This window comes from Sander vitreus, chromosome 2, assembly GCF_031162955.1.
Source record: "Sander vitreus isolate 19-12246 chromosome 2, sanVit1, whole genome shotgun sequence".
Lineage (NCBI taxonomy): Eukaryota > Metazoa > Chordata > Actinopteri > Perciformes > Percidae > Sander > Sander vitreus.
Window position 1 is genome coordinate 6,557,319 of NC_135856.1, and position 12,822 is coordinate 6,570,140.

Here is a 12,822-nt window from a genome sequence, read left to right on the forward strand (position 1 = left end):
CAAGGGGTCAGTGGTAGACTTTGTAACAGTAGCTTAATTGTGCTTGCAAAAATCAGTTTCTTTGTCTTTAAACACACTGTTAGACAACAAACGCTTTGAGTAGTTTGCAGCAGAACATGAATATTAATGTGCATAGGTGTATTTCTTTACATGGCAAAGTTACACCAGCATTAAAAAAAGAAATGTCTTTCTTTCATTTTGACAGCGATGGAGAAAGATGTCAGTACAGTAGACCTCCTGGCTATCTGACATTGGATATACATTTTAGCACATGTAGTGAAAGAATCAAAGTGTATCCTGTCAGAATTGCAAGCATGCACAAGCATGAAAGGTGCGATTAAACCTGCATCCATCCGAGATGAAAGCCGAGGGATTGAAGGTGGAGGAAATACACAAGCTTGAAGTAAAACTAGGTGTGGAATAATAGAGACAGAGACGGGAAGCATAGAGAGTGAGTATTTTGCTATTTGACCTATTTCTGACAAATTCATTACAGGGAAAACGAAAGATTGATAGAGAGTGCATTGAAGGAGGGAGAGGACTGACAGAAAGAGAAGTAGAAACAAGGGGATGACGGGAAATGGAGAGAAAGCGTGAGACAGGGACGGATAGATCAGAAACCAACGCGAGTAAAGCACCGAGGAATGATTAAGTGCAATATAACGATGGCAATAAAGTGAGATTGAGAGAGGGAGAGGAAGTGAGTCTGAGGGTTTTATCAAGTGCTGGAGATAATTACAAAGTTAGGAGCAGAGAGAAAGACAGAGAGGAGAGCAATATGCATATACCTGGCTGAACAGAGGAAAGCTGCTCTCAGGCTAAGCCCAGCCAATTATTCGCTTTCGACCTTTCAACGTACGCATCTGGAGAGTAGTCTTAAGAAAGTTTTTTCGACAGCAAAATAACAGAGAAATAGACAGTAACAGAAATCCTCCAATTTCCTGGTGTTCCAGAGGGAGTTTCACAGTTTGAAATGAAATCACGTGAGGTTTAAAGCCAGAAAACATGAACAAGTTACATAAGAATGTAACTCAGGAGGTTCAAAAACAGAAAAAAAAGACATGGCCATGTCAAAGTTCTGGTACTGCCAACTTCAACTAATTGTCAAATCGGAAGAGCATAGATGTTCCCAGAGTTGTACCTCATTCTGAAGCTGGAAAAAAACAGTCCAGAAACTCCCTAACATAACAGTTGGCTTTTATTACTTTGCAGTCCAGCACCCAAACCTAAAGTTCAGTGACCAAAGCTCTGCATATGTTTCAAACTCAGTGAGCCATGAAATATGAATCTCTCCCTTTGCCAGCTTATTACTGTAACCTTGGTGATGACAGGAGCCGGCGGTGCCCTGATTCTGCTACAGCTTCCCCACGCAAATCAGACAAAATCACGCTGGTAAAACACACCGACCATGAAAACTAAGGTCGGAGTTTGCAGAGTACCTGGATACGGCCATATCTGCATGTCATCACAGAGGTTGGTTCCTCACTGGGATCTAATTTGACACATCATTGACTTCCACAATGAGAGGAAGCAAAAAGTATGTTGCATTTAGGAGTTTAACCAAACGGAGTGTTTATCAACGCCGTTCGGCCTCCATTGACTTACATTACCTTGCGATTGCGTGTCAGTTTACGCCGTAGCGAGTAGTCTGAAAGGCTGAAAATCCGCATAGGGAGGTTGGTTGGGGTGGTGGATGGGTCAGTCACAGGACTTTCACCCAGGAGACCGGGGATCGTGTCCTGCGTGTCACGTTTCCTAAACCCAACCGTCGCTTTCTTGCTTTTGCAAGCTATATGGTGCAATCACCCAACTACACACACACAAAGTAGATAAAGTGCTAGGGGCAGACTCTGGGCTCTCACAGAGTTGTGTCAAAACAGAAGACAGAGGCCACACATACACTTTCTGTCTTTCTCACACTAATACACACTCACATCCCCAACTCAGACATGCACACTCCTGGAGAGTGTAGTTATGTAAACTGTGAATCAACACACACACACACTCTTATAGTACACACACACGCACGCACGCACAGACACACACACACACAACACACACACACACACACACACACACAAGCACATGCACACACACACACAAAAGCACATGCACACACACGCACACACACACACACACACACACACACACACGTCAAACTAAATTTAGTGTCGGTCTGTGTTTGAGTTAGGACTGCTCTCTTACCAAACAGCTTCATGAATATTTGAGAGAAGGAACTAGATTACTTTTGTTCCTAAGCGGCATTAGAGGGGGAGTTCTGACCGATTGTTAAACATCCTCCTTCTCTTTTGGGGGTTTTCCTTCTCTGGTGTCTCTTCTCTCTTGAGGGAGCTGCTTTGTCTCCATCGTTTACTTTACCCCCAAAAAGCACCGTCACAAGTAATCTCAGGAGCTATCAGAGTGAAAGAGTGGGAGAGTTTTTCCCCCAGGGGTTCCCTGCTGGATCGAGAGGGACGCTTTGAATGTTAGAGATAAAGTAAGGGGCAGGCTTCAAAAAACTATACAGGATTTATGAGTACAAATTGCATTTCGAAAGCAAAAGTGGAATTTGGCTACAATCAATATTTGATACGGTTGTTGGTCGGTACAAAGTGACCCACTCAAAGCTCACTTTTAGGATGCATGGCTCAAACTCAAATAGAGAAGGGAACTCAACATTTGTTCTCATTGAAAGCTGAAGTCGCAGGTTATGTTTTCTCCTCTCAGTGACTGATTGGAGAATCCTAAAGGACACATTAGAGTTGCCCATTGGACGAAGATTACGTGTCCGCTTGGAGCCTTTCCTCACAGCGCTCTCATTTATTTTCTTGAATTTCAATCAAATGAAAATGGTGTTCCCAACGGCGTTCATTATTTTGCCATGGCACAGCGATCTTCAAAAAACAACTTCACATTAGTCAAGGTCAAGAGCTGCACTCCATTTTCAAAGTGAAAAATACTGTGTTTTTTTTTTTTTTTAATTAATGTGCAATCATGAGATTAATAGAGTTTTTGCCGATTGCTTACACACTGAAATAAAAAGTATTACCCAATTATTAAAACCTTACACTCAAGGAGCAAAACATTAGCCCAGATGTGCAACACTATAAGCACATTGTCAGCCTCACACTTACACAATACACAGTGATTTGCAAAACACTAAACACACTTGTACACATTAGAGACAGAAGTACATTTTGATGTCACTTACGGTCATTTCCAAAGCACTGACTGTCAAATGACCACACCTGTGAGCCAATCTGTGAAACACAGCCATCAGGTGCGCAAACACATGATTGCTTAATTGTAGACACACCAATCAGGTTAAAGCACTATAAAAATGCAGCAGGTAAGTCTAGTATTTTCTCTGTATTTTCACTGTATTTTTTGTTTGTTTGTTGTTTTTTTGTTTACTGTAATTGTATCCTGTACTGGATACAGTATTTTATGTTTGTCTGTTGTTTGCTAAGCTAACAGTGTTATGCACACTAATGTAGTAGCATGAAAACTGGCACGTTTTGTTGTTGATTCTCCATGTTGACTGATTTGGGTATATGGAGAGAAATACATTATATTTTCCCCAGTCTGCAGCATTGGTCTTGTGTAGTGTTTGGTGAACTTATTGTATATTTGCACTTTCCCTGTGTACTTCATTTACAGTACTCTAATCACTGAGAAGTAGAATTGCTAAAAGTATTTTAGGTTAGCAACAGCAGTGGGTTCTAACAGAATTAAGTCATATGAAACGTGTGTTTCATTTTGCAAAGGGTCTGAGTTGTTCTGCTAATTGGGTGTGTGGTTGTGCTAACTGTGTGTAGTGTTTGAAAAACCGGTCCCTGTTTTTAAAATAGTGCTTAAGCAATCGAAAAAAAAATATCATTGGTTATTGAATTTGAATGATCTTGACCCATAATGTAGACATGTATGGTGCATGTCACATGTCATGATTGGCCTGCTGTTACTGCCCTTAATAGTTCTGTGTATTGGATTTGTCTATACTCTATGTACTACAAGTGTACAGCCAAGTGCTTAAAAGGCAATCCTAACATGCAGATGTTTAGCAGGTATGTTTCCCATATTCACCATATTAGTTTAGTGTGTTAGCATGCTACCATTTGCTAATTATACGTAATACAAAGTACAGCTAAGGTTAATGGAAATTCAATTTGCAGATATTTGGTCATTAAAGAAAACATTGGAACAAATTAAAATGTTGACCTGATGATGAGGCTAAAGGATAAGCCAGGTGATCATCACAGATATTACATTTCCTCCCTTTCGGATGACATGGATGTCTGCAGCAGATTTAATGGCAAACCATCCAATAGTTGTCAAGACATTTCACTCATACTCATACTCATACAAGTGTCCTTGACATTAAACAGGATGACATTATGTCAAATTGTCATGACAAAGACATCCTCTGGTAATGTCATCCTGGTTAATGTCAAGTTGTCATTACAAATGCATCCCAAACTAATTTAATGTCAACTTCTCATGACCAAGACAACTTCTGGTTATGTCACTTTGATTAATGTCAAGTTGTCATAATCAAGACAACCCAATGTCAACTTGTCATGACAAAACCCGAATGACACTTAATGACATAAGTCATACACATTTATGACTTGTTTATAATGTTTATGACAAGTTCATGACAGTGTCATGTCATAGTTATGACAGTGTCATGTCACGATTATGTCGATACCTTCAAGTAAAGTGTTACCCAATATCATTTGTAATTATTTAAGATTGTTAGTATTCCAGTATTATATCGTAGAGTATTATACTCTGACACCAATCCAACAAAATGAGAAAAGTAAACTAAAATATCATCTGCAGGCAAAAGTGGCTAATAACTGTGAAATCTGAAAAATCTGAAACTATTCTTTCAATGTTACAGGCCAAAATAATGAATACAAGCTCTGAAGGATGGTCATTTATCTGCTACAGTGGCTGACCCTTACAACACTTTGCACACATCGCAGTTCACCAGCATTAACAGCAAACATTAATCTGCTTTTAGTCACATCAGGTGCAACATATATTAGCAAAGACATTTAATTGATCCAGGCGGTGGATGGCCTTAGAAAAAAATAATGCAGCTAAATAGATATTGCACATGTAGGCCATTCTGTTGGCTTTACATGGCCTAAAAAGCAAGAATAAACTACCGTAATATGGCAATTACCAGACAGCACTAAATGTCTCACAGTCCAAGCGAAAACTCCTTCTGGAGAAGATGGCATTAATTATTAAAATTAGATTAATGAGTGCAGTATATCTTCAGTCCCAGAAGTGGTTTGCAAGTAAAAGAAGATAGAGGCGCGCACACATGCACACAGACAGGTGAGCACACAGGACACGCACTCATTTACAACAGCTCTGACGCACTTGTCTTCCTCCTCACCTTTTTCCTCCTGTCATCTATTTTATTTTATTACAGATTTTTCTACCACACAAACTTGTTCTTCTCATGCTCGTTTTTTCTTAACATCCTCACCCTCCTCTCCCTGTGTATTATTTTCCATTCTCTGTGTGTATTTTTTTCCATTCTCACATTCCTGCAGAGTGTTGTGTGGCGTCAGAGCTCTAATGAGCTATTGTTACACCTCCAGCTGGGTACAGATACTCATACACATGTCCCTGTGTGTGTCTGTGTGTGTGTGTGTGTGTGTGTGTGTGTGTGTGTGTGTGTGTGTGTGTGTGTGTGTGTGTGTGTGTGTGTGTGTGTGTGTGTGTGTGTGTGTCTTCTATGTACAGACATGTGAATACCTTGTCAGAGACGAAAGCCATCTGTCTGCTGAAGCTGTTACGGACACATTAGCCATCCCTCATCCCACATGTTCTCCCCCATTTCATCCTGTTATACTTCTCACACGTCCAATTCAAGCCTCTGACTTTGTCACTTACTACTACAAAACAAAATCCAGAACAGGAAAGTAAATTGTCGAGTAGGACTCCATACCAGTAAACTGGTTTTGAAAGGTCCATTGAACAGGGTTTCTGCAGGTTTCACCAAGTCTTTTTATGACCTTTTGAACACCATTATGAATGCATTTCAAGACCTACAGTAGCCTATATCTCGACACGAAATGCAGAGTCACAAAATTACTTGCAAAGTAAATAAATGTATTCAAATTGAATAAAAGTGGCATGGAGTAATAACAATTGGTACATGTAAAGCAAATTATATTTGGAATAGAAAAAGAAAGAACTTAAACACCACTGAATCAAAAAATATATAAAAAAGCGCTGCGGGAGCATTTTAATGAACACTTTGTTACACCGGTCACAATGTAGTGTAACATGGCTGAACCATCTTTACAGGAATACTATATTTTAGGAAATGCATTTGTATGTGTTCTTTCTGTTAAATGAGTTAATAGCAGTTTCATCTCACTGCATTCAGTACAGCATGGATGTGTTTAGCCTCACAAACGCTAGCAGCAAGGAGATGTGGTGAACCGTGCCCTGTTAAAGGTGCTCAGTGTTGCCACAGATTTTGAGAGGTAATTTGCATATGCACAACTCCCTTAGAAAATGATTCCATCCATCCATCCATCCATCTTCATCCGCTTATCCGGGGTCGGGTCGCGGGGGTAGCAGCTCCAGCAGGAGACCCCAAACTTCCCTTTCCCGGGCCACATTAACCAGCTCCGACTGGGGGATCCCGAGGCGTTCCCAGGCCAGGTTAGAGATATAATCCCCATATGATTCCCATATCCATAAAATATTGAAAGATTTAAAACATTTTCACAAAATGAAATCAAACTTTATTACTAGCTGTGATTATATAAGCTGCTATCACCTTATCAATAGGTAGAAACAGCTTCAATTGCTTGTACTAAAACTGGAACAAGGAGATTATTGTTAACTCTTGTAAACTGTGTTAAATAGTCAATTTATTTCATTTAAACGACAAAGGAGAAAACGTTAGCTGCTCGGCTTTTTCCTCTGCTTCCAGTGTTTGTGCTAAACTAAGCTAAACATGCACTAGACCTAAACCATAATATCTTCATGAAACGAACAGAAACTTAAATAATCAAGACAAAAAATGTAAAAAAGCTATAGTTGCATTGTCAGACAGAACAGTGACATAGGTATCATGTCATTTACATTTCTGTTGTGGAAGGCTATGTTAGTTGATGTAACATCCATCCGTGCTTTTATACATTTTATTTTTGGCCTTAAGTTTTAAATAAAGTTTGACCCTGTCTGTGTGCTCTTCCAGTCAGTCAAAGTACATCCATCATCAAAGTGAATGCATGACACCCAGGGGGAATTTAAATGATGTAAGGACACATCACATGTCATGCAAATACATTTGAGAAATCACTCCTGGTATTTTTTAATTACATCCAGTTGATGAAAGCATTATATGTGCTTTTTTGTTTTAACACCATACCTGGTTTATCTTAACCGGGAGAAGTAATCAGATGACATATGAGAGTCAACAGAAACTGGACTGAACAGACTTAGATTCACAGTTCTGAACAAACTGTTTGACTGACAAGGGTTGAAAATAATCTGGTAGCAAATTACCAGTATGTATCTATATTCTATATTAGTCATTTGGAATTAGGAGAACAATCAGCCATGAAGGCACATCTGTTGAGCCAGTTGGTGCTATATGATACCAGACTGATTTCTAGGCTTCATTTACTGTACGCTTAGTGTCAAACAGTATTCAGCATCATTAACTCAAGAACCTCATGGATCATCTTCCAATTAAACTAATTAGAATATGTGCATATCGTACATGTGCACCCAAACACACAGTGCACAAACGCATACATTTAAAAGACTAAGCTTTAGTGAATTAAACACTTCATTCGGTTTGTGCCCATCACCCATTGCATTAAATATGCATTGCAAATTAGTGTTTTTAGAGTGTATGGATAGTATGAAAATACCGATACACATGCACACACTGAACACTAATGTGTTGGATATGTTACACATCGGATCAACATAATATGGTGTCACATATTCATTAAGCATGCAGCACCATTACGGCTGGTGCTTGAAAGTGAGTCATCAATAATTATATGTGAGCCAAGGCTCCTGCTACGTTCTTAAAAACTGTCAATTGTCAATTTTTATACAAGAATGGAAAATATGTTAAATTGCTAATTACGGTGGTGCACTTGGTTTTGGTTGGTGGAACTATTGAACAAACTGACTGTTGGGAACATACTGTTCATACGGATGGAAGTGGTTTATGGTTTGCGGAAACTTTGTTCCATTGGTGTAGAATAATTTAAGCCAACAAAAGCTTCTGTTTTCTATGACACTGTGTCTTATCCTCGATTATTCAGTATCTTAATTCTCAACTCTTTATCAAACAAATCAGTGTCACAAAATCATCACATTTGCAGATGACACTCTGGTGTCATTGTTGGTGTGATCTTGTAAAATTATGAATAATTAGTAGATGGTCCTTCAAAATAAATGTTGAAATGCACCTGCTTATTCACAAAGGAACATGAGTAGTTATTTTCAACCTTATCCAAGAACATGCTTACTTCCATCCAATATTGAAGAAAACTATATGAGCAGACACAACTTATTTATGTAAATGGTGGGGGAGAACATTTGATATATATATGTAAATATAGTTCCTCTAAAGAAAGATCAAGATCAATTTTGGTCTCCCATCTGCTCTCCTCACCAGTATATGGTTTGGCAGCTTAGAATGTAAGGAGGAGACAGTTAATATATATACTGAAAGCATATGTTTGATATATGACGGACTGCACATTTACAGTGTACACATATAAACACACATACATATAAAAACAATGCCAGAATAGAGAGAAACAGATGGCACAGATAACAAAAAGTCTGAATCAGTTGGATCAGACATCAAACGGTCTTTACCCTGCCAGCTCCCTAGTCCAAAGTCTGTGTAATTCCGATTGAGCCCAAAGTGTGAGAATTCACAGCGAGTGAGTGGGCGTGTTGATGACGTTTCAGAGTTAATTATGTTTGATAAAAAAAAGAATGTATCTTTATTGATTTAGAATGTTTTCAAAAATATATTATTTTAACATTATTCTTCAACAGGGGGTCCTCGACCCCTAAGGGGTCCTCAGAGTTACTGCAGTAATTGTTTTAAAAAATGTAGATACAGTATGTCTGAAAATATACATTAACATGAATCTAACACATTAGCAAAGCCTTTTTGCTAAAAAAATATTTAATCTACACAGTATCGATGAGGTCTTACTATAGGTAAGACATTAAAGTGCTCATATTATGCTCATTTTCAGGTTCAAATTTGTATTTAGAGGTTGTACCAGAATAGGTTTATGTGGTTTAATTTTCAAAAAACACTATTTTTGAATACTGTACTGCTGTACTTCACATTGCTGCAGCTCCTCTTTTCACCCTGTGTGTTGAGCTCTCTGTTTTAGCTACAGAGTGAGGCATCACACTTCTATTCCATCTTTGCTGGGAGTCGCACATGCTCTGTACCTAGGTAAGGACTACTAGCTAGCTAGTCAGTTGGAGAGTATGAGGGCGTGCTACACTAGCAGCTAGGCGAGCATTATAACGTGTTCCAAAGTGACGCACGTTTGTCTCTGAAGTAAAGGCTGGACTACAATAGAGCTGTTTGGAGCAGTTTGTGAACAATGTTTTCTGTTGGAGATGGTAAGTCCCTTTGGGGTGGACTTTGGGATTTTTCACTCTTTAAACCTATAACATACACAAAAAGATACATAACACAATAAAGGAAAGGGGAAAAGCCTTAAAGACACAAGCAATTAAATGTTATACAGACCCTCCAGGATTTCGCGATGCCGCGATCTCGCCAATTCACGCAAATTCAACCAATCACCGCGAATTTGGTGCGACTCGCAATTTTGACCAATCACCGCAACTGTTCCGCAAATTTGACCAATAACCTGAAGTTTCCAGCGACTTCAACTAATCACAGCAGTCCCACGTGCACTCTGAGAGCCAATGACCAAGCGGGAGTGAGAATGGATTGATCATTTCCTTGTTTGTGATATGAAGACGAGACGTATGTCTCTAGAACATATCACATTACCAACAAAACATACAGCGAAAGACCGTGCAAAACATTTCAGACCGTCCTGCCAACCTGTATACATTTTAACATCAATGTAGACTGTAACGATCTTTCACTCTAAAGTTGCTGCCGTTTTAATCCTGTCGGCTATCTGCAGCGGGCGGGGCTGCAGCTCTGTTCCCTCCGCGACTGACGCTTGCACACACTCACAAACACACACACACATACAAACAACACACACGGTGGATTCAGGAAAAAAAAGGAGATGAGACGACACGATGACCTAAATTGAGGACAGCTGCACTCGTTATTCTAAGTGCAATGATAAGTTAAAGTCAGTATTATCAAACCGTATGAATGTGTCCCAGCCCAGGCCAGGATAGGAAATTAACTAACAATGTAAAGATCAACAAGCCACTGACACATATGTTCAAAGTTGATTCATTCAATACATTATTACTTATTTTCTTAAATCCACCAGCCATTTTCATATTATACCAACGTTTGCAGCATCCTGAGCCTTTTTGGTAAGGTTAACAGGAAATCTCAGCCCAGAGTAGTTTTATTCTCCCCAAAACAAGTTTCCTTTTTATTTTTAAAGAACTAAAAAAAAAAAAAAAAAATCGCAACTCTTTTGCAACTTTCACTGTCTCCCGCAACTTCATTGCAACAAACATACAAAAGACATCGCAACTTTTATTGCAATTTTTTACAAAATCTCCCGCGAAATCAGGCATTTTGGGCCGCAACAATCTCAAAAAAAGGCCGCAAAATCCTGGAGGGACAGGTTATACAATGTATGTAGTTGGCAGTCCCTGCTCCGTCTCTCTTTTAGCTAAAGGGTCCTTGGCCTAAAAAACTAGAAGACCCCTGGCCTAAAGGAACTCTTTCTATAAACAGAACCATCTTCTGAGCTATCCAAAGCATAAGAGGACCGCATGTACTGTAAATGTAAAGTGAACAGTAGCCATGTTTCCGTCTAATTGTCAAGCGAATTTTAAGCAAACTTTTAAAATGTTGCAAAAAAGAAAATGACAATTAGAAGCGTTTCCATCAACTGGTTTAGAGGGAATAAACTAGACTACGCAAAGCGTAGTTTTGTCACAAGTTGACGTTACGCATGGTTGTAGATTGCAAACAGGCTTGCTAAATCAAAGAGTTTAGAAGCTAAGTTCTTTGTCTAAATTGAGAGAGGTAGCATTGTACAAGTTGGCCACCTGTGCAGAATACAGGGTTGTGGCAGAGACATTTGGTTTCAGTAAAACAACTGTTCACCGCTGTGTGTATGCGGTGTGCAGGGCCATACGATTCAAGCTGTTGAACCAATTCGTCAATTTACCCGACGTGGCTGAGCCACAGCACCGCAACTCCACTACGCACCTTGTGCCACAATACGGCGCACTTGATGGGACCCGTATCCTGATCCTTCCCCCATCCGATGGATACCGGGACTATAGTCATGTGAGTTACGCTACGTCACAACTTATTCGGCAAAGCTGTTTCCATCTCCCATTTTGCGCATTAACTCTTTTTCGAAAAAGGCAAAAAGCACCTCAAGCGTGCATAAAAACATTTTTGCGAATTTGGGGAAGTTTTTTCGAATTGTGCCGTTTCCATCAACATTTTCTAATGTGATACTTCAAAAACAACTAGTGTCTTCTTGCAGCAGGAAAAACATTGCTCTATTCACATAGCAAGAATACATGTTTTATTATTATTATTTTAAACCATGTACCACAATTTGAAGTGGCTGTAAAAGCTGATAAATCCTGTCTGCCTTAGGGACCAACTAACTTGTCTTCAGTCTCTGTTAACAACCAAAAACAAATGCCTTTCTAGCTTGGCAAGAATCATTTGCCACTGCGGTGAATCTCTCAGCAGCTGAACTTCTGCGCAGCTTCGCCCATCAGGAGCCAATCACGCAACCAGCATCTATGGCTGCAACAATGGCGGCGAGCAATTAACTGGCTTAGATTGCCCATTGAACAGTGTTGGTTCTGCTCACACAGGTAATGCTCAGAGCAGAACATTCGAGTGAGCGAGCAACAGGCTGAGCAACAGAGGACACAGTCCTGGTCATTCTTACAATAGGTTTGATAAGAATACATTAAGAGCGTAAAATGTGTAAATTTATGAGCCCTGACATTTCTCCGTTAATACGCTTTGATGTCCCTTCCTGTCTCCACAATATATTGCTAGTATTTTTCATTCATGCTCTCTCAACACATCAGCGTGTCTTTACCTTCACTCCCGCTCCCTCTGCCTAGTGTTGGAGACAGATAGAGGGCGTAAAGGGAGAGAGGAGGAGCTGGGAGAATGAAGGGATCCTGAGAGAGGAGGTGTAAAGCTGGGCCTGCACTCACAGATATAGCCTCTCCAAAACTACCCCAGATGACAGACTGTCACAAAAGGTTACACGCAAATATACAGTATGCACTCACATACACACAGGAATACAATATATAGGGATCATTAGAAGGACAGGTTCCCGTTATGCGAACATTTCCGAGGCGCTTTCAGTGTAAAAAAATAAGAATCCAGGGGCAAAAAAAGGTTGTCAAACTTGAAATGGATATTTAAAAGTGGGAAAAGGCTTTGAGGGGAGGCAACTGTGGAACTTGTAGCTGCGGTTTCTTGCTCAAGCTGACCTTCAAAAGCATAAACAAGCAATCCTAGAGATTTATAGCTAAGATATTCAGCTTTAGCCCGCTTCCTTTTTAAGATACTTGGTCATTGATGAGTCATTTAACTCCTGTATTTAATTTACTGTATTTTTGACAAGG

The 12,822-nt window shown here is 39.7% G+C and overlaps 1 protein-coding gene across 1 annotated transcript in view; it reads right to left on the reverse strand.

Annotated features, from left to right (window-relative positions):
• Nucleotides 1–12,822, reverse strand: part of cacna1ib (calcium voltage-gated channel subunit alpha1 Ib) — a 208,259-nt gene that overhangs the window by 149,362 nt on the left and 46,075 nt on the right. The window lies entirely within an intron of this gene.